Raw genomic sequence first — 19,844 nt, forward strand, 5'->3', positions numbered from 1 at the left:
CTGGTAAGTAACAACATAAAGTCAAATGTCTGTTTTAATTAGTGTTACAGTAACGTTAGGCACATGTCGCTATGTCGATTCAATTAAATTTAATGTTACAATCGTAGCATGGGTTAATGTCCGGAGCTTGAGTTGTTAGCGGCTCGGTCCCAGCAATGGGTCAGGCGTTACGGTTGTGTTAGGTGAGTAGCCCGTCAGCCCAGCTAACATTTGCAATTAGCATTGTAAAATGTAGCCCGGCGGGCAGCCTGGTGGCTGTGTTTAGCTATTCCCCTGCCTACTTCAATGATGATGGTTCCCGTAATAAATGTAATATATTTGCTGAAATGGAGGCGAGGCTCAGTGACTGGAAGAGCTGGTAGAAGCGCTCCATATTTGCAAGCTACTCCAATAGCCGTAGTAGCTCTAGTGCTAACGCTGGGAGCTAACGCTAACGTCCCCACGCTTCTCGGCTCTGACTCACTGAGCCTGGCGGAGAAGCGTGGGGACATTAGCACTAATGGGCTGCCATGCTAACGTTCTAACTCTTCTCCGTGAGCCTGGCTCCCGGCTCACTTGGAGTTGGAGCGTTAGCGTGTTGGAGAGCAGAGGTAGAGGGAGGAGTGGCTCATGACACTTTGTTTTGCTCTACAGGCAGCGCACAACAGCGAACCTAGCGGTGAAACGATTTCGCTTATTGCCCCTTTAAAACTGAGAATGCTGTGCACTCTGACTGCATATACTATAGCATGTGGATTTTTTGTAAGCTATACAAGAAACTCCCAGATTCAAACTTGATTAGCAAGAATTTCTGTGTATGAGACGTGAGCTTACTGGACATATTCAACAAATTACTGGACATATACTGTATAGCCTTGTGAGTCTGAAGACATATGTCATATGGCAGATTGCAAAGCAGACGCTTTAAATAATTAACCGCTGGAAAATATATTTATGAATGATGGTGACGTTATATGGTAAAAAAACATATCTAACATTGAAATATTTATGAATCTGAATTTGCCTTAAAATAATACTGGAAAATGTTAAATTGAGTGGAGGAGGTAATGTTACGTGACATTTTTCATGTAATGGTAACTCGGTGCAGTAACGTGATCGATACAGTCATGTGGTGCAGACGGATTGTTTGAGTATACTCCAGTGTAAACAGATATTAATGGCACACTTAATCATTCATTTAGTCGTCAGTATACAGTACACATATACTGAGTATGAACATTACCTCAGTACAGCTTCACAGAGCAGTTTGGCTGCAGACTCTTTAGTCAAGTCCTAAATTCACCCTGATGTGTAAAAACCTAAACTGACTCTGATGTCATATCTTTCATACAGCTAACCTTCATCAAATCTGCACCACAACACAGCTCACTCCAGGGTCACACTTCCAAAATAAACCAAAGTCAGGTCAACTGACACTTTGAAAAGCGTTCAGAGAAGGAATAAAAGTAAACTTGAGCTCAAAGTGTTTAAAGCAATCAAAACATGGTCCTTCAAAGTAGAGAAGTATGTTTGACACGTTTCAAAGGTCCAGGGGAGCATTTCATCATCAGACGCAAAGTGCTCTACATTGATCTGTTCGGATCCAAACGTCTGTAGGACAAACATGAGAAGAAAAGTAAGACTTCACCAGCTTGTTAGTAGAGAGAGTGATGGAGACGTAACAGAGGTCCAACCTTTACTGTGCCATACCACCAGTGATGAGGAAAACATTTTCTCCAGGTCAGTCTTGATTGATCTACTAAATGGTAGAAGCTCTTAAGCACCTGCCCAAGGACAGAGTTACAATAGAAACTTAAAGTACCAATGACAATCATTCAGTTTTCTGTGCATCACACGTCATACAGAATCACATATTATCACAGCACCTTGGAGGAAGAGATGTTGTGTAATGTTATGTAACCCTTGGTCTAGACTCATCTACAAGGCCCTCACTTATCTTAATCTTCAGACAAGTGTGAACGACTCACACACGACAGAGAACAAATTGTACATTAATGACGACATTCATAGCCGCATTTCTACATTTTTTCCACAAGATCCAGACTATATGTTCTAAATGTCTGTGGAATAACTCATAAAGGAAAGTTGGTCTCATAAAGCACTGCATATTTCACTGAGGGACATAAAATAAAAGAAAACACTTTTCTGTCCCTTAGTTGAGACCACGGCTCCTGTGGGCAGCAGCTCCATTTGCCCCATCAGTGTCAGTTAACAAGAATACAATAAAGGCTTCAACGGAATTACAGCTGAACAACATATTATTTTTGTATTGTCAACTCAATTTCAACTTGCACGATACACGTCACAAAAGACTGCAATACTGCACTCAGGGCTTATAATGAGTTAAACCTAGTTAAAGGATGCATTCACACTGGTGCTATTTGGTCCACTTTAAACAAACCCTGGTGCGCTTCCACGGATAGTTCGGTTCATTTGGAGTGGTGTGAACACTCATTCGAACTCTGGTGTGGACCAAATGAGCGAACCCTGGTCCACTTGAAAACTGGGGGTCTCGGTTCACTTGCAAGTGAACCCTGGTGCGGTTCGCTTACAGTGGGAAATGCACACGGGCTATCCAGCGAACCAAAGACAGGAAGTGAACCAAAGAGAGGAAGTGAATCAAAGAGAGGAAGTGATGTAGAGTGCAGTGCATTTTGGGTAGGAAAAAAAAAACAAAGCCAACAGCACGAACCAGGAGAAGCAGAGGTAAAAAAAATTTTAAAAAAAAAGACAAAGTTGGAAAATGTCTCGTGAGGAGGTGTAGGCGCTTATTGATACATGGTCAGAGGACTATATTCCATGTTTTTGTGGTGACCAAGCCGGCTGATGGGGATGGATTTCCGTTTCCGGTCGTGGCCAATCAATGAGCCGTGTTTCGGCCGGTCATTTCGGGCAATACCGCCCCCAAACGAGCAGCTGTTGTAACTGCGTGACGTTGTCCAGGCTGTTTGGTCCGCTTTAAAAAGTACAGTATGAAAGTGAAGTGAACCAAATGAAGGTTCAATGTGAATGTGCCCTAAGGGAGTATCAGTAGAAAACTGCACTTTAAAATGTAGCAATTATTTGTTTTTTGTTTTTGGTGCCATTTCTGCTCAGTTCAGTGTTCAATTTGTTCAATAACAGAACGCTGGAAATGATTTCCTTTCATTTTTTTTAACTCAAGCATTATTAACATCCCTCTGCATTTCTTGCTGGTATGCCCCGCCACATATGCGAGTGACATCAGTCGACAGAGAACAAACATGGACCTGAGCTGCTACCCGGAGACGCAACTGAAAATGATCGATTTAAATGCTAACAATATGCTTACTTTTCTAAGTCCAATATAACAGAAGACCATCTTTCTAAATAAATGTCCATCCTGAGTTGCAGCCTCACGGTTATGTTTTCCATACAATTCACAGCCACAAGTCTTGAGGTCCATTGGTCCAAAGAAAGTGGGCGGGGCTTAAGCCAGTGTATTCTAATAAGTTCATGGGCTATGAGTTCTAAGCAAATATAATTTGTTTTTCTCCAACCCCCTTAATGACACATTGCCTTAAATCAACTGATGTGGTTCAAATGGCTGGTCTAAGTTCAAAATTTCTCCTATTTCCTTTTTTACCTTTTCCCAATAAACTTAATTTAGAACAGTCCCAAAAAATGTGGGAGAAGTCTCCTCTTAAGCCACACTGTCTCCAGCAGAGAGGACTAGAATTACTGTCATAGTTGGATATTGCTATTGGCATTTTAAAAAAGTCGCCCTTCGATTGGGCGGTTAAGTGCTGAAAAATTTCACACCTTCATTTAGTTTGGTTCACTTTCACACTGCACTTTTTAAAGCGGACCAAACCGCCTGGACAACGTCACGCAGTTACAACAGCTGCTCGTTTGGGGGTACTGCCCGAAACGACCACTGACCAGGAAGAAAAAAAGCATGAGGAAGAAGAAAACCCGGCTCATCAACTGGCCAGGACCGGAAACGGAAATCTATCCCCTTCAGCCGGCTTGGTCACCACAACAACACCAAACACCAAAATGCATTGCGCTCTACGTCACTTCCTCTCATTGGTTCGCTGAATAGTCTGTTTGCATTTCCCACTGTAAGCGAACTGCACCAGGATTCAGTTGCAAGTGAACCGAGACCCCCAGTTTTCAAGCGAACCAGGGTTCGCTCGTTTGGTCCGCACCAGAGTTCGAATGAGCGTTCACACCACTCCAAACGAACCAAACTATCCGTGGAAGCGCTCCAGGGTTCGTTTAAAGCGGACCAAATAGCACCAGTGTGAAGGCGTCCTAATTCTCAACTTCCAACCGAACTCTTTCAACAACGAGCTACAATATATCATTTTTAATACCTTCACTTCACACCTAACACTCAGACTAATATCTGTCTGTAGATGTTTTCACAGATCTGTTAAAGTGCTCCATCACAGCACCATTCAGACTGGACAGAGCAAACTCTGACTGGACCTCGTCTGAATTCAGACAGGTTATTATAAACACATGATGTTGATACGCAGAGTTTATTGTGTCAAATTGGAGCAGAACGAACCTGAAAAGACTTTTGACTTGAGTTTCTCCGTCTAGGGGAAAAGTGCCCCATAAAAATCAGCTCGCTCATGGCTAGTTCAGGAAGTGGTGAAGGACAGATACTCCCCTCAGACACTAACGAGCTCTGTACTGGACTGTACTTTTTTTTTTTATCAGCAGGACAAATTTAACGCATAGGAGATCCACCGAGGAGTTTCCAAATTTGTATAACTCACAGGAAAAGCCATAAATAGCTATTCTCCAGCTCGTCCACCTTTTCCTCGTCTTACAACCCCAAAAACACTCTCATGCGTTCACTAAGAGCTCACTGCCGTGTCCTCCGGCTGTTTTATTTTGTTTTCCCAGGCTCTCTTGTTTGCATAAATAAATCAGATTTTCTTTGGAGGGTCGAGCCCAGCACACGGAGTAATGTTGGTGTACCACCAGGTTCCTGCACCCTGGGAAAGCCTGCAAAGTCAACACGCAGGTTTACCTGGCTCTGTTCCCTGCCTCTGTCTCTATCACACACACACACACACACACACACACACACAGCAGTGTCAACACTTTGGGGATTTACATGAGCCTCCGCAGAGGAGTGAGCAACTAGCAGAGGCTAAAAAGGGTCAAGAACAAGTGAACGCTTCATCATCCAGCCGCCAAAGACTGTCTGAGAGGTCTACTTAGAGGATAACATCTCGTTCTTAATCACAGCGCTCACACACAGGTCATCATTTCTGTTAAACTGTGTGACTTCAGATGTGAAATGTTACTACAATATTTCACATTATGTGAGAAACAATGTGACAGGTTAAATTACCCGTTAAACATCTTCCGTTTTATATTTTCTATCAAAATGTTGGATGTTGGATTCTTGCTTTTTCATCTACCTACAACTCATCTACTTGATGAATGTCAATTATAATTGTTGTTACACTGCGTGATTGTGAAGAGATTCTCCAGTCCATCTTTCCAGACTGAAAGCCAGTTTATGTTTTTGAACTAGATAAAACTAAGACAGTCCACAGACATGCTCTGAGCTGAATGCTAACGCCAGCATGCTATCATGCTCACGACAAGTTTCAAGTTCTTTATCGTCATGAGTACTACTGTTACAGACAAACAATCGCTGGAAATTAAATCTTCGCTCTCAGGCTCCCGCCAACAACGCGCATTAAATAATCCTGCAGGTAAGTCGTGCGTAATTAAAATAGGGACATAATTTACATATATAAAATATAAAGTGAAATAATGTTAATCTGTGTTAGGTGCAGAATGAAAAAATGAATAAACTGAATGTGAACAGGACATACAGTGTCTACGTATAACCAAGATATGTGTATGTGCATACAGAGATGTAACCAGGCTGTATATCAGATTAAGTGGCAGCACACAGGTAAATGCTGATATGCTGACGTTTAGCTGTCGCATTGTTCACCATGTTCACCATCTTGCTACAGTTATAACATGCCAACATTTGCTAATTAGCACTAACATAAAGTAAAGTTGAGGCTGATGGGAGTGTAATTAGTTTTGCAGATATTTGGTCACAGAGGAGCCCAGTCATCAGAAGAAAATGTGTTGTATTGTACGTTTCTGCAACCCTTAAATATGTTGTAGGTTTTATACGTATCATATCAGCGATTCTAAAGAGACGTAGCATCGGGAGGTGGAAGGAATGGTGGATAACAAGTCACCCGGGGGAGACGCCTGCCACAGAATGCTGTGTTTATATTGTATTGGTTTTTTCTCCTTTTCTTTTTTTTTTTTCAATGAATGAAATAAAAATAAATAAATGAAGGAGTGGCTGTTTTTTGGAGACATCGCTGCTTCTCCTGCCAGAATTGTGCCCCCAAACAGGAGTTTTTAAGCCACAATATAATCTTTTCCTGGCCATAACTAAGTGTTTTTTGTGCCTAAACATAACCTCACGAGTTTCAACATATCCACTACATCAGTGGTTCCCAACTGGTGAGTCGCGGTCCAAAAGTGGGTCCTGGGTCCATTCTGAATGGACCACAACTGAAACGAGAATGTGTCAAATTTGTAAAAAACACACTTTAATTTAAAGTACAATGAATTTCCAGCACAGAGCTTTTATTTTGAAGTGCTGTTTCCTGCTGTAGAGTGAGTGACTAAGGCCCAATTCCAATCCGATCCCTTACAGACTCACTGACTTAGAGGGGCGTTCATGTGAAGTGCGTGAGTGTGTGAGGGCTGTCCCATTGTCAAATCGTCAAGTCAGTGAGTCAGTGAGTGAGCCCTTTATGCCCCCTTACCGTAGGTCAACATCGATGCGGACTTACGGTAAGGAAATTACCCACAGTTCATAGCGTTGTGACGTCAAATACAGGGGTTGCCCTCGGAACACCGGAAGTAACACGGTCGGCAGATATGCAAACATTAACGTTATGGAAGGAGAGCGAAAAAACAGATAAACAATGAAACATTACATTAACAAGGATTTAAGATGGTACATAAACACACATGAAGTCAGAGGAATACCAGTGTGTTAACAACATTTTGTAGAGAGGGGGATAAGTGCTGTCCCATTCCTATTTCTTAGCATCCGGAGCCCTTTCAGACTCTCACACTCAATCACTTACAGCTGACGTCAGTTAAGTCAGTGAGGGTTCAGGGCTTGAGTCTTTAGGGGCCGGATTGGAATTGGGCCTAACAGACAGCTACTCAACGGATACAGCAATTTACCTTGATAGTATGACGCTGAATATATTAAAGCTGTGTGGGCCTTGAACTAATGACTAAAGAGAAATCTGGACCCCATGGCTGGACCAGTTGGGAACCACTGCACGACATAATAAGGAACTTAAATTGCCAGCATCATTTGTTGCAAATGGATTAAAAAATATATAATTCTGACCTGAAGATGGCGCTAAGTAAAATATTAAGGGATGAAAAATCCTGATAAATCTTTTGGATACAAATCCACAAGAAACGCTGAGGTTAAAAATTCTAAGGTAACCAATCAGCCAATTAAAGCTACTTGACACTTCCCTGTATTTGGGGAAAATATGTCAGATGATGTGATGGTTTAAAGGTATGCCACATGGTTGATTACACCTCTAAACAAAGATCAAGGATTGAAGTTAGCTTTTAGCTCTACCTGGTGCCATAAATGTACTGCATGAGGCGTTCAGGGGTCTGGTGGTAAAGACCCATACCGTTTAACCACAACATCCGCGGTTGAGATGCAGATGGGGAAATCTGGGGCCCCCCAAAAAAAAGTATTTCCCCTGTTGAATAACCAATGAATGATGGCAAACACTGGGTATGAGCTGCTGAAGAAAGGCAGGTCTTGTTTGCACAGTTAAATAATATCAAAACCAAAATTTACTCAGCTCAGATCTACTTCCTAAACCCGACATCGTGCCCAGGCTTCATAGCTACAACCTGCATATACATTATATATAAAGGTGTGTGTGTGTGTGTGTGTGTGTGTGTGTGTGTGTGTGTGTGTGTGTTTATGTGGCCCGATTGCTTAACAGTGTGCCCGTATGCTGCGCACCGTAACCATCCACATGTGCTCTCTATTATATCCTCCTGTTTCTCCCTGAAGGCTGTAACACAGCATCACAGATATTTTATTTTTATGGGAATGCATGAAATCCGAATCACATTTCCCAATCAGACCCAGGTGGGGCCATGTAAACACACGGCCGTAAAATCCGAGAATGAGGCGCACGCACACGCATGCAGGCCTGCACACTCATACATGTAATTAAATTTTCTTGACTGGAAGAGAAACGTGCACAGAAAACAATCGTCTATTGTCTGGGTCAGATGTGACACTTGGGGAGAAATGTTCCAGTCTACATGCTTAATTGTAGGATACCTTACACCACATATGCACATGTAATGATATACAAGGCACATTTTGAGCGCTGCTCCACAATACAGTGGATAAAAACAAGACCCTGCTGCATCAGCAATAGTTTTACGGTAACATGAAACCAAAAGCTGAAAAGTTAAGGTCATCTACTGCTTCACAGGCCAGACTGCAGATACTTAAATCCATCTGGTGACTCTTATATGAAGCAGAGGTGAAGGTTTCTCTTTAACACTGTAACTGCTTCTGCTGGCGTTCAACAGTCTCCAGCAGGAGCACACACACCTGCTGCAGCTCCTCACTGACGGTGCCATTAGGGACCTATTAGTCGCCTGAGGGCATGAACTGTTCACACCAGTGCGCAGGTGCTCGTGAAAGCTGCCAGCTGATGCTAAGTGGCCACAAGGGAGAAAGAAAGTGGGAAACTGCAGGAGAGGCTGTATTTTATCTACCTGCCAGATCAACCAAATATTTAATCTACCTGCAAGACCCACCAAATATTTCAACAAAGGCTCGTAACTGCTCATTGTGACTATCGTGCAATGACAGGAGGTTGTGTTTGTTATGTAAGGAGAGGAGCCGAAAAATCTCTGACTGGAAATCCATTTTGATTGAATATCCAGGCCCTGAACTTTACAGCTACACTGTCAGATTGGAAAAACACCGCTCCACGCCAACAAGTTTTTCTTTTTTTTTTTTTCCATTTCCCCTGTTAAAGGAGAGGTCCATCCCCTGCACGCTGCTTAAATCAAAAGCATTTGTGCATTCAGCTAAGACGAGAAGTGCTTTCTTCGATTTCAACAGAGAAAATGACACCTGTGGTCTAAAACTACGCAAATAAAGACTTAACGAATACCAGCATCTCATTATAATATGCATTCACCACTCGTTGAACTACGTGAAGGAGCTTCTGTCTTCTCTTCTCTTCTGCTCTGTTTGCAGTACAAAAGCATCATCAGCTAAATGCCTTTATGAACGTTCAAGTAAAATCTTACTGTTGGAGCTGGTTGAGATGAAGCTTGTAGGGCCAGACCCCCTCAAAAAGGTCACAGTACAAATCTGAGGCGTCGTCATGTGGTAAATGTCCCAGTGAAATGAAAGTTAGAGCGTCTTTAGCTTCTGTTCTGTGACATATTTCCCAGTGAAACAGAATATTTGAGTGGTGCACAGTTAACAACAGAGATTTAAATCTAATCCTTCGCATTTGATTGTGTGGCTAAACAGTGGGTGGGCTTAGAGTTCAGCATGATACAGAGCTACAGCTGCTGAGTGGCTCCACAGACACCTCCCTCGCTGTCAGATCAGGAGCAGGATGAGGGAGAAATTAATGAATTAGACAACCATCACATTGTTTTGGAAATGAAAACTAAGGACATCCAAACACACATCTCTTCCTATCTCTACATGGTTTCACAGAAAGAACAAACAGGGACTTTGATGTAAAAGTACTCTGATTTTTACACATATTTGGCACATAACAAGAGATAAAGGATCAACACAGGGACACAGGATTAAAACTGGAAAAATGCGTTTTTCATTTCATGGGGACTTTAATGGAATGGGAATTTTTTAAAACGGTTCTGCTATGCAAATTAGTGTTCATAATATGGACTTTTTTTGTAAATATTGAAGAGTCACTTAAATCAGGGGAGTTTAGAGGGCAGATGCCACTTGACGATGAGCCTTAGTCGGCTTTAAAGGCCCTGACACACCAAGCCGACGGTCGGCCGTCGACCAAAGTTGGGCCGTCGGTGAGCGTCTGTCGCCCTAGTTTTTGCGGTGTGTCCCGCACCATTGGCTTTTTGGCCAATTGAGCATGTTGAATTGGTGGCGGAGCTTGTCGGTGAGAGAGATCACTCTGATTGGCTGTTCAGGGTTTATTTCCTCGCCCCTGTATTGAGTGAATCTGCCTGTAGTGAAACCGGGGCTAACCGGTGCTTCCTCCTCAGGCTCCACTTCACTCAGCTGCCCCACAGACCCGCTGCTTCTTCCCACTTTAACCTGAATAACAAACCGGAGCTAGCTGGGAGCGGCTAGCGGCACCGAGCCCTGGTTTGTTATTCAGGTTAAAGTGGGAAGAAGCAGCGGGTTTATCGGGCAGCTGAGTGAAGTGGAGCCTGTGGATGAAACACCGGGACCGTCTGGATGTAATAGTCCATGGAGGTGCTGCGGTGCTCGGCTGCACAGATAGGAAACCCCTCGGCTGACAGGATGTACCACTCTCTCACTCCGCTCTCTCTCACGCAGGCGCAGAACGTACGTGCTACTTGGCCGTCGGATGTAGTCCGTGTAGTGTGTTCAAACGCAACTGACACAGGGCGACAGTTGGCTTTCGTCGCCACTAGTTCTTTGATGTCGGTTTGGTGTGTCAGCACCTTTAAGCTGCAACCAGCAGCTCTATAGTTCGCTTTGTCAGCTGGTTTGTCGGGTGGCAATGAAAGTGGCCTATCGCAAAAAGGTGCATTACTTCCAAATGGATTCACAGACTGGTCCAAGATTCTGTGAAAAGGTTGGTCATGAACAACAGCAGCCTCCAGGGATGAAAACTGAAGCCAACGTGAAAGTGCCAAACACTGTAGCTCCTCTAATGGCCACTTGAGGCTGGCTCCAGAAGCTTAGAAGAAACCAACCTCGTAGACCCCCCATGTTAAAATGCCCAACTCTACAGCTGAATAAACACGTTTACAGCCTGGAATGAAAACAGTTTGAGTCTCATAGCTAATTTCAACATAGATGACAAATGTATGGGGGTTCATTTTTATACAACTCACCCGTCTACATTCTATTAAGGCTAAAAGTCATGCATAAGTAAGGGCGGCCTGCTTTGAGTTACAGGCTGTCATCACTAGTCTGTGAGTCAGTACCAGTCCTCGCCCCTGAGCACAGCTCCACCCTCTCGTCTAAATATGGTCACTTCTGGCTCCAATAAAACAAGACAGCAACGGCTAAAATGTGGAAGTCAAGGCTTCAAAACAGCAGTCCAGTTGAGTTTTAAAACTCAACCGGAGTCAGTGATGACTGATGAGTTTTATAATATAATGTAAACACTAACGTTAGATAGTACTGGTGACTGGCAATGAACAAGGAGGCGAGGCTCAGGCAACGTTAGGCTACAGTAGGCTAACTGTTAGCAACTGGATGCTGTGTTGTCATATATAATGTTATAGCCTATGTTACATTAGAAGCAAACTAAAAACGCGAGTGGTTACGTCAGTCGGAGGCTTCCACGTGGGGAAGACAGACAGGACACTCGGCCAATGATTGGTCGGTGTTTTCTTAGAACCATATGAGAATGGTATAATTATGAGTTTTTATCTCTGGTGGAATTCACTTACATGTTAGCGTGCTATCAGCTTATTAACAGCATTTTAACTAACCTTCCAATTGGTGGACAACTGCTCTACCTCCTGAGCCACAAATGTGGAGTAATGAAATAAACGTACCCTCTGAAATGTCGTGAAAGGATCTGAAAATGGCATTTGAGTAAATGTACATTTTCTACCACTGATAACATGTTACTCCACTCCATAGACATTCAAATTACAAAACAACAACAAAGCAGATAGTAAGAGTTCTATAAAAGGCCGATGTCGTCCGTACAGGCCGATACGTCGGCAGTGACAACTCACTCACTGCCCAGGCTGTCATTTGCACACAGTGGCTGCCTGCAGCACGTCATGAGGTCCTTTTGATGTTGAAATATTATCTCGGATTTTCCCTGACAGCCTGTAATTAGTGAAGACGGGGGGGAAGTGAGAGACGGCGAGGTGGAGGGACAAACAGACAAACAAAAAGGGACTGACTTGTAAACAGGAGCGAGAGAATGAGGACTGACCGAGGCCACATGTGCAAACACAGAGGAGGATTTGACTACTGTGTGCTAATGTGTATGTGTATCCATCTTCTAGCTCCCTCTACAATTATTTGGTTTCTGGTGATTCGAGCAGCCTTCTCTGTAATCCGGATCAAAGCAGCAACCTCATATTAACTTTATTATTTGACAATGGAAAATATCACAGAAGCAATGCAACTTTTGTCATATTTCCTGTCACCATCTCATCTGAGTGCAGACCTCAAACAAGTAGCTCAAGCTCAGAAATAAGAGGCACAAATGCGTCTGCTTTAAGCTACGAGTAACCTAATCTCCCTCAAACACTAGGTGATGAGTGGGGCGCTGGTTTGGGCAGGGTCGAAGTTCAAGCACGTGCGGGATGCAAAGTCAACAGTGCAGTATTTAAGGGATGATGTTCCCTGAAATGCCGCTATTTATACCAAATTACAGCATGCACGTCAGCGAGCGAGTGCACAGCTGGTTCTCTCTTGCCAGAGGCATTGATTTGAAAACACTTCCAATCAAACAACGTCTGCGTCGAGTTACAGCTAAGCTAAGTAAGCACCGAGTGCCTCCAGTGCAGTGTTTTGAATGTGGGGTTGAAATTACAGCCTTTGCTGTGGTGTGTGATTAGGGTCTGTATGTGAGGATGTCAGTCAGCCTCCAAACTCAGGAGGGGAGGGTTGCTAATTGAAATGACATGTCAGAAAGATGCAGTGATAACACACTCCTAATGTGGTTACTCTATACTCTCTTATTCTATCTGCGCCTGAGTGTGTGTGTGTTTTAGCCTATATATATGTGTGTGTGTATGTGTGCATCAGATATCAAATTACAGCCAGATAATAGAGTGATGGCCTGGGATCAAATCCCCCTCGAACGTTGTCTCCCTCTCTGTTTTCCAACTGTCTGGACAAATAAAAAACTCTGAATGTGAGTACATTATCCGCTCCCCTCTGACATCCACCACAGGCATTTTCATATATTCCCCGTCTTAAGCAATAACTCCTCCACTCTGCGCTGACAAAGAGCTTATTTACCCTGATAAAGATGGTTTCCTATTTACACATCCAGCCAACAGAGCACACAACAAAAAGATCTCAAAGGAAAACTCCACGCCTGAATACTCTTACACTGTCATAAATGGTCAGCCTGTGGTGATCAGCGGTTCCCGAACTTAATTTGTGGTCAAGTTTTGTAATTTCACTTTTTGTTTTCATCAGCTTACTTTGTCTACTTGTGCTTCCATTACTTCATTGTTCCCCAGAATGCAGCACTGCACAGAGAAGAGTCTGCAGAGTCTGAAGTGAGGAAAGATAAGTTACAAACCTCTTTATAATTATCACATATCATGGCCCTGTTCTGCATTCTGTTTTACTGATCATTCAGCCAGATAGAGACACATCACACATTACTGCAGATGAGGAAAATACGCTGATGTGACACTTCCATTTTGTAACTTGTCCAAAGCACATTCAGAGAGTTTTAACAGCGTTTAAGCATTTTAAACGAACACTTCATCCACAAAACGCCCATTTTGCATATCAATTACTCATCTTGTGTGAAGTTAAATTCCTGAAGAAAGACTCCAAAGTGAACAAAGAAATATTCTTGAAGAACTGAAATCATCAGGCTCTGCATTAAACAGTAGCAGAACTAAATCAAAACCTCAGTTTACAAACTCAGCTCAGACAGTATAATCCAACTCTCATTTATCCAGTCATATGCTCAGTACTTCCCAAACACATGCATTCTCCCTAAAACCTTACCATGTCAAACTGGCACAGAAGAGTAGCGCGCCTGCATTGTTTTAGGGCGTCTACAGATATAAACAAATTTAATTAATGACTTTTTAAGTGCTTTTTAATACCATTTGAAGTTCAATTTAAGACCAAACTTGCGATCGAAACACATACCAAAAGTGAAAATGTATTTTTTCCAAGTAAACACACTGATATTAGTTGAAGATGAACGCGAAGGTAAATGACACTGCACCTAAAATAAGCTCTCAATCAGCTCATGGTGCGACAACAGTGTTCGCTTTTAAAAGCAAACTAAAATCCTTTTTTCCACACGCTTTTAGTTCAGTTTTTAAGTGTATTTTTATTTGTTTTAGGAATTAGTATTATTGTTATTATCTTCCCTTTTCTAAGTATAATGATAATAATATCACCCTCTTGTTTGTTTGTTTTTATCATGTCCTGCTTGTTTTTATATCTGTAATACTTTATTATCTTACATGACAGTTTATGTTTGTCATGTATGATGTATCTTAAGCACACTGAGTTAACGCTCGTTGTATGAAATGTGCTGTATAGATAAACTGATGATGATGATACTCTCTATGCTTACCTCTCAGAAAAATAAACTAACGAGCAGTCTGGCTAACAGCGAGTTTAACGATGACTTAACTGACTGCTCCATCGAAATGCATCGAGTGGCATCGTGTGACGTGTTGTTGTGTCAAAGTCTGATACCCTGTCGTGTGTGTTTTTCTCCTGTTAAAATGATGTTTCCTGTCGTGCTAACATCCAATCTGAATTTAAGACAACTTAATACATTTTAAGGCCTTTTAAAAGTAAATATGAATTGTGACTTTTTAAGGATGCCCTTTAAAGTGTTTTAAAGAGCAGGGTTTAAGCGAAAATGCACGTTTGAGAAGTACTAAGCATGCGAGCGGATAAATGAGACTTGGATACTGAATAAGTTGCGTTAAAGTTTGTAAACGGATGTTTTAATATAGTTTTACTGTTATTAAATGTGGCCCACCATCTTTGGATTCTTCGTTCACTGTGGAGGCATGAGAGAAAAACAAAGTTTTCTTCCTGAATTCAATGAAGCACAGGGAGAGTAATTAATATACATATTGTCATTTACAGGCTGAAGTATTCCTTAAATGAAGATTCTCTCTCTCTCAAGCATCCAGCCAGTTACTAGTGATATAAATAATAATAATTGCAAATGTCCCACAACAAGTCACCAGAGCAAAACGTCACACCTGCAGACTTCTTTTTTAACAACTTCTATTTGATTAAAATGATGTAAACTTGTGAAAAGGAGGAAATAAATTTATGGAGCAGCTGCAAAACAACTTATGTTTGTGATTTTACCGTGCTAAAGGACATAAAATTAATCTTAATCTTTTCATTAGACAGAAAATGAGTCGCACTTAAGCTTTGAGGTCTATTATCCGCAGTAAGATCGACAACAACATCGACAAAAAACAGAGTGCAGCCATGTGTCCAGATAGAAAACACACACAGCCGCCTGACCTCAGGCTCACCTTCACCTCTCTATAACAATTACTCCATTGATCAGAGTCACCTCTCCTGAGTCTGTCGCTGACTGTTCAAATGTCAGAGCTGTGAGCTCATACATACTCTTAACTCTTCACACGACTCTTCTGTGTCGAGACGAGTCACCAAATAACTCCAACGAGGTAGAAAAGAGGCCTGTGTGTGGAACATCTATCGCCCACATGCCACAGGAGGACACCTACATACCACCTACGTAACACCTACATAGCACTGAGGAACACACACACACACACACACACAACCTCCATAAGCAGGACATGTCCCGCGGGGACGGGAATCTTTTTCAAAGCTGTAACTTGAGCATTCAACATTTCATCAGCTGACCGCAGTAAACCATAAATGAGTCAGTTGTTTAACTTTTCCAAAACAATACTCCTGACTACCCCGCCACAATAAAGCAAACAAAAATGTGTGCGAGCTTGATGCAAGACACTCAAATGAGAGTCACATCATTTTCACATTAGTTACACTTCTTCTGTTGCTTGTAAAAAGAAGAGCTCTGCACAATAGAAAGACATTTGAGTGATGCAGTAAACAAACTTCCAGACAGTCACACTTAAATCATTAAAACTCTGACGTGTCTACTGTGTGAACTTAGTGAGGAGGGCGCTCAACTTTATGCATCTGTAGAACAGAAAAGAAGATCTTGTTTGAAGGTTGAAGAGCTTCTGTTGGAGTTTTGATAACATCTAGAAAACTTCCTTCGTTCATATTCTTTCCCTTAACCCTGATTATCTGAAGTGATAACATGTTTAAATAAAAGAAAAGGATTTAATCACATCCAGCCACAGCAAGGCTTATAATGAGTTCAGTTTGAAACAGCTGGATCTGCAGCAGAGCAGAGAGGAGTTTGAATCTGGCATCGCTCTGCTCTGCTCTGCTGTCCACTCTTCTAGTCTGCCATGCAAACAGCAGCTACTCCACACAAAAGGTACATGGAGTTCGAACATGCAGCCGACGCTCCCAGTGTGAAATACTTTAAGGAAACTTTAAGGTACTCTCATGCAGGCTTACAGAAATGTGGACAGAGTGTGAGGTCCCATTTTTACAGTCCAAACAATGACACAAAGCAGGACGAGAGTCACAGCAAAAAGTTTAACAGAAAAGGATGACTTACTTCTGAGACGTCTTATCCTTTCAGACCATTTGTTCAGAGATGGTTTTAGATTATTCCAGTGAGAGTCAAGACGGCTGGACGCTACAATCCGAGCCCTTCTCTCTCTCTCTCTCGCTCGCTGGCTCTCAGTCGCCTTCACCAGGGCTCGCTGGGCTGATGTAAGACACCCCTGCACATAGGAAAAAAAGAGAGGGAGAGGAGAGGAGAGAGGGAGAGAGAGAGAGAGGGGCAGGCAGGAAGAAAAAAACCTTCACATTCTGTGGATTCTTGGGAGCGAGCCAAAGTCCCAGAATTCCACATGCCACACATAAGGTTTCAATTAAGGCCAAATCCAATGCTCAATCAGAAAGCTTTCTTCCTCCTGAAAAGAGCCTTTCTTTTGACAGCGTGAGGCTGAGGCAACCGTAACTCGAGGTAACGTTACTTCTGCTGTCTCTGAGGTCACTTAATCACAGATTTATACAAAGTGTTTGTTGTTACTGTGTTGCACGCATGTTTAGTCTACAGCGCTGTAAATACATGACTTTATTATCATCATACTGCAGATCTGATGATCACATGAATAACTCCATCTTTGTCTGTGCTCGAAATACCAAAGACGCAACTTTTCTTTTTATTAAACTCAGTGGCCCTAACACACTGCGGTTTGTCCCAGCCTTAATCGTCAAACCAGATCCATGAAAAGTGTGAGTCAGGTGTCAGAGAGAGGTTGTCCTCTAATGACGTCATAAAGTGTGTGTTTTGCTGCTGATGTGGCCGGAACGGTTTCACCACACAAAAGAAATTAACGGTTTATTTGGAAATGTGACGGTTTCATTCAAAGACACTGCGAGTTTAGATTTTTCCTATTTAATGCAAAAGTTGCCTGGTATGTAGAACAAAAAATGACTTAAGTGTCAATAATAAAATAAATAAATTTATAAATAAATACAGGAATAAATAAATATGGAAATAAATAAATTCATAAATAAAACAGGATTAAATAAGTATGTAAAAAGGCTATAGAAAAATGAAAAAACAAACAAATAAATATAGAAATGCATTAATCAATACAGAAATAAAGAAATAAAAAGGCTTATCAACAAATTAAAAATGAATAATTAAATTCAGAAATGCATTAATCAATACAGAAATAAATAAATAAATGAATAAATAAATAAAAATGTTTATAAATAAAATAAAAAAATGAACAAATAAATACAGAAATGCATTAATCAATACGGAAATAAATAAGTAAAAGAATAAATAATTATTGGAATAAATATGGAAATAAACAGATGAAGGCATGAATAAAAAAAGTTGATAATTAAATAGCAGGCTACAGAATTTTTCTTATTTTTAATTTAATTTTTATCTTAATTTTTTCTACATTTTTGTACAATGACATTATTAATTTATGTATTTCTGTGTCTGTATGTAAAGGATGAATAAGATCCTAACCTCTGTATTTACTTATTTTTAATTTATTTATTATTTAATACCTTCCATATTTGTTTGTATTTATTAAAACATTGTTTTATTCATTAAAAGTTTTTCATCCTGAAGGGAAGTAACTGAGATTCATGGTTTTTATTGTCGATTTAAAATGACATTTTCTTCCACTGATGTTGCCGTTTCAGGCATGTTAGCCCTCTAATGATGTTAATGTCAGTCTGTCTGTCCCCTGCTTTGATCCAGACTGACATATTTCAACAACTATTGCACTGATGGTCATGAAACTTTGAGCAGACATTCATCTACGAGTATGAAGCCCTCTGACTTTGGTGATCTCTTGACTTTTGAGCTTCACATTTGTGGTTTTGAGTAAATAGTCTCAACAGCTGTTAGACAGATAACGTGTAATTTGACTGACACATTAAAGTTGTCACGTAAAACTTAATTTCTACCCTGGTGCCATTATTTGTCCATACCTGCTAACAATACCTGCAAAAGCTGCACTGAGTGTTTACTGCCAAAGACATATGCTAGCATGCTAACACACTGAGCTAAGATGGTGAACATGTTAAGCATTGTACCTGCTCAACATTAGACTGTTAGCATTATGACGTGTTGCTATGCTAGCGCAAAGAACCTAAAAATATAGGTAGAGTTTATTGTTTTCTTGTGCTAGCGTTAGCATTTAGCTAAAAGCACTGCTAGCATGACAGCAGACTCTCATTAGACACTGAGGAGCTCTGTAGTAGAATTTCTACAGTTTATTAGAGGTCCAGTGTGGCATATGTTAGGGGATATATTGGTAAAAATTTAATATAATACAACAAGTATGTTGTCTTTAGTATATAATCACCGAAAACTAAGAATCTCTGAGCTGTCTTACCTTGGAATGAGCCACTAGGTCCGCCATTTTGTTTCTACAGTAGCCTAGAGCACTGAGCCGTTTTCGCGTCGGCCACCGTAGTTCTCCTTCACATGCTTGGCACAACTCTGCAGCCTCACCGCGCCACTAGATGCCACTAAAACTCACACACTAGACCAGGGGTCGGCAACCTTTCTTACTATAAGATCCATTTCTGGCCAGAAAGGCACAAAAACTATCTGTTTGACCCTGATAATGAAGGAAACACAACTGTTTGACGTCTAAATTAACCTATCAACATTACTAATAGGTCTAAATTAACATTTGATAATATGCTTTACCCAGGGGCATAAATATAGACAGTGCAGGCAGTGCGGTTGCACTGGGGCTCAAGAAGTGGAGGGGCCTGTAGAGAGAGCGGGCCCCTGCAATGATTCAGATTGCTGACTTGAACGTACATCTGTGTTCAAAGAGGAAAGATTAAAAGAAAGGGACATTCTGAATGTAAAAATGATGCCATTTGCTATATATGTCCTCAAAAAGACAAACCATCTACATCATGGTTTACTTTATTTATTTATTTATTTTAAATAGTCAGTATTTATCTAAAACAACATGCCTTTTCTACATAAGCTATAACATCTATAAATAAACAAGGGCTGCAACTAACTATTATTTTCATTGTCGACTAATCTGTTGATTATTTCTTCGATTAGTCGACTAATCATTTTATCAAAAAATTTGTTAAAATGTTGAAAAATGTCGGTCTGTCTCTCCCAAACCCCAAAATTATGTCATCTAATGTCTTGTTTCGTACTCACACCAAAGGGTTTTAGTTCACCGTCATGGGAGAGTGTGTAAAGCTGCCAATATTTGAACGTAAGAAGCTGCAGTAAGAGTATTTTGGGTACTTTATAGTACTT

The 19,844-nt window shown here is 41.3% G+C and overlaps 1 protein-coding gene across 2 annotated transcripts in view; it reads right to left on the reverse strand.

The window, feature by feature from the left end:
• The window catches only part of ddr2a (discoidin domain receptor tyrosine kinase 2a), a 59,504-nt gene extending 42,730 nt beyond the window's left edge, over positions 1-16,774 (reverse strand). For both annotated transcript variants that reach the window (XM_050054072.1, XM_050054071.1), the window contains exon 1: positions 16,626-16,774. The gene's annotated coding sequence lies outside the window, so the exon portion shown is untranslated. The remainder of the gene's footprint in view (positions 1-16,625) is intronic.
• Between the last annotated feature and the right edge of the window lie 3,070 nt (positions 16,775-19,844).

This window comes from Epinephelus moara, chromosome 10, assembly GCF_006386435.1.
Source record: "Epinephelus moara isolate mb chromosome 10, YSFRI_EMoa_1.0, whole genome shotgun sequence".
Classification (NCBI taxonomy): Eukaryota; Metazoa; Chordata; class Actinopteri; order Perciformes; family Serranidae; genus Epinephelus; species Epinephelus moara.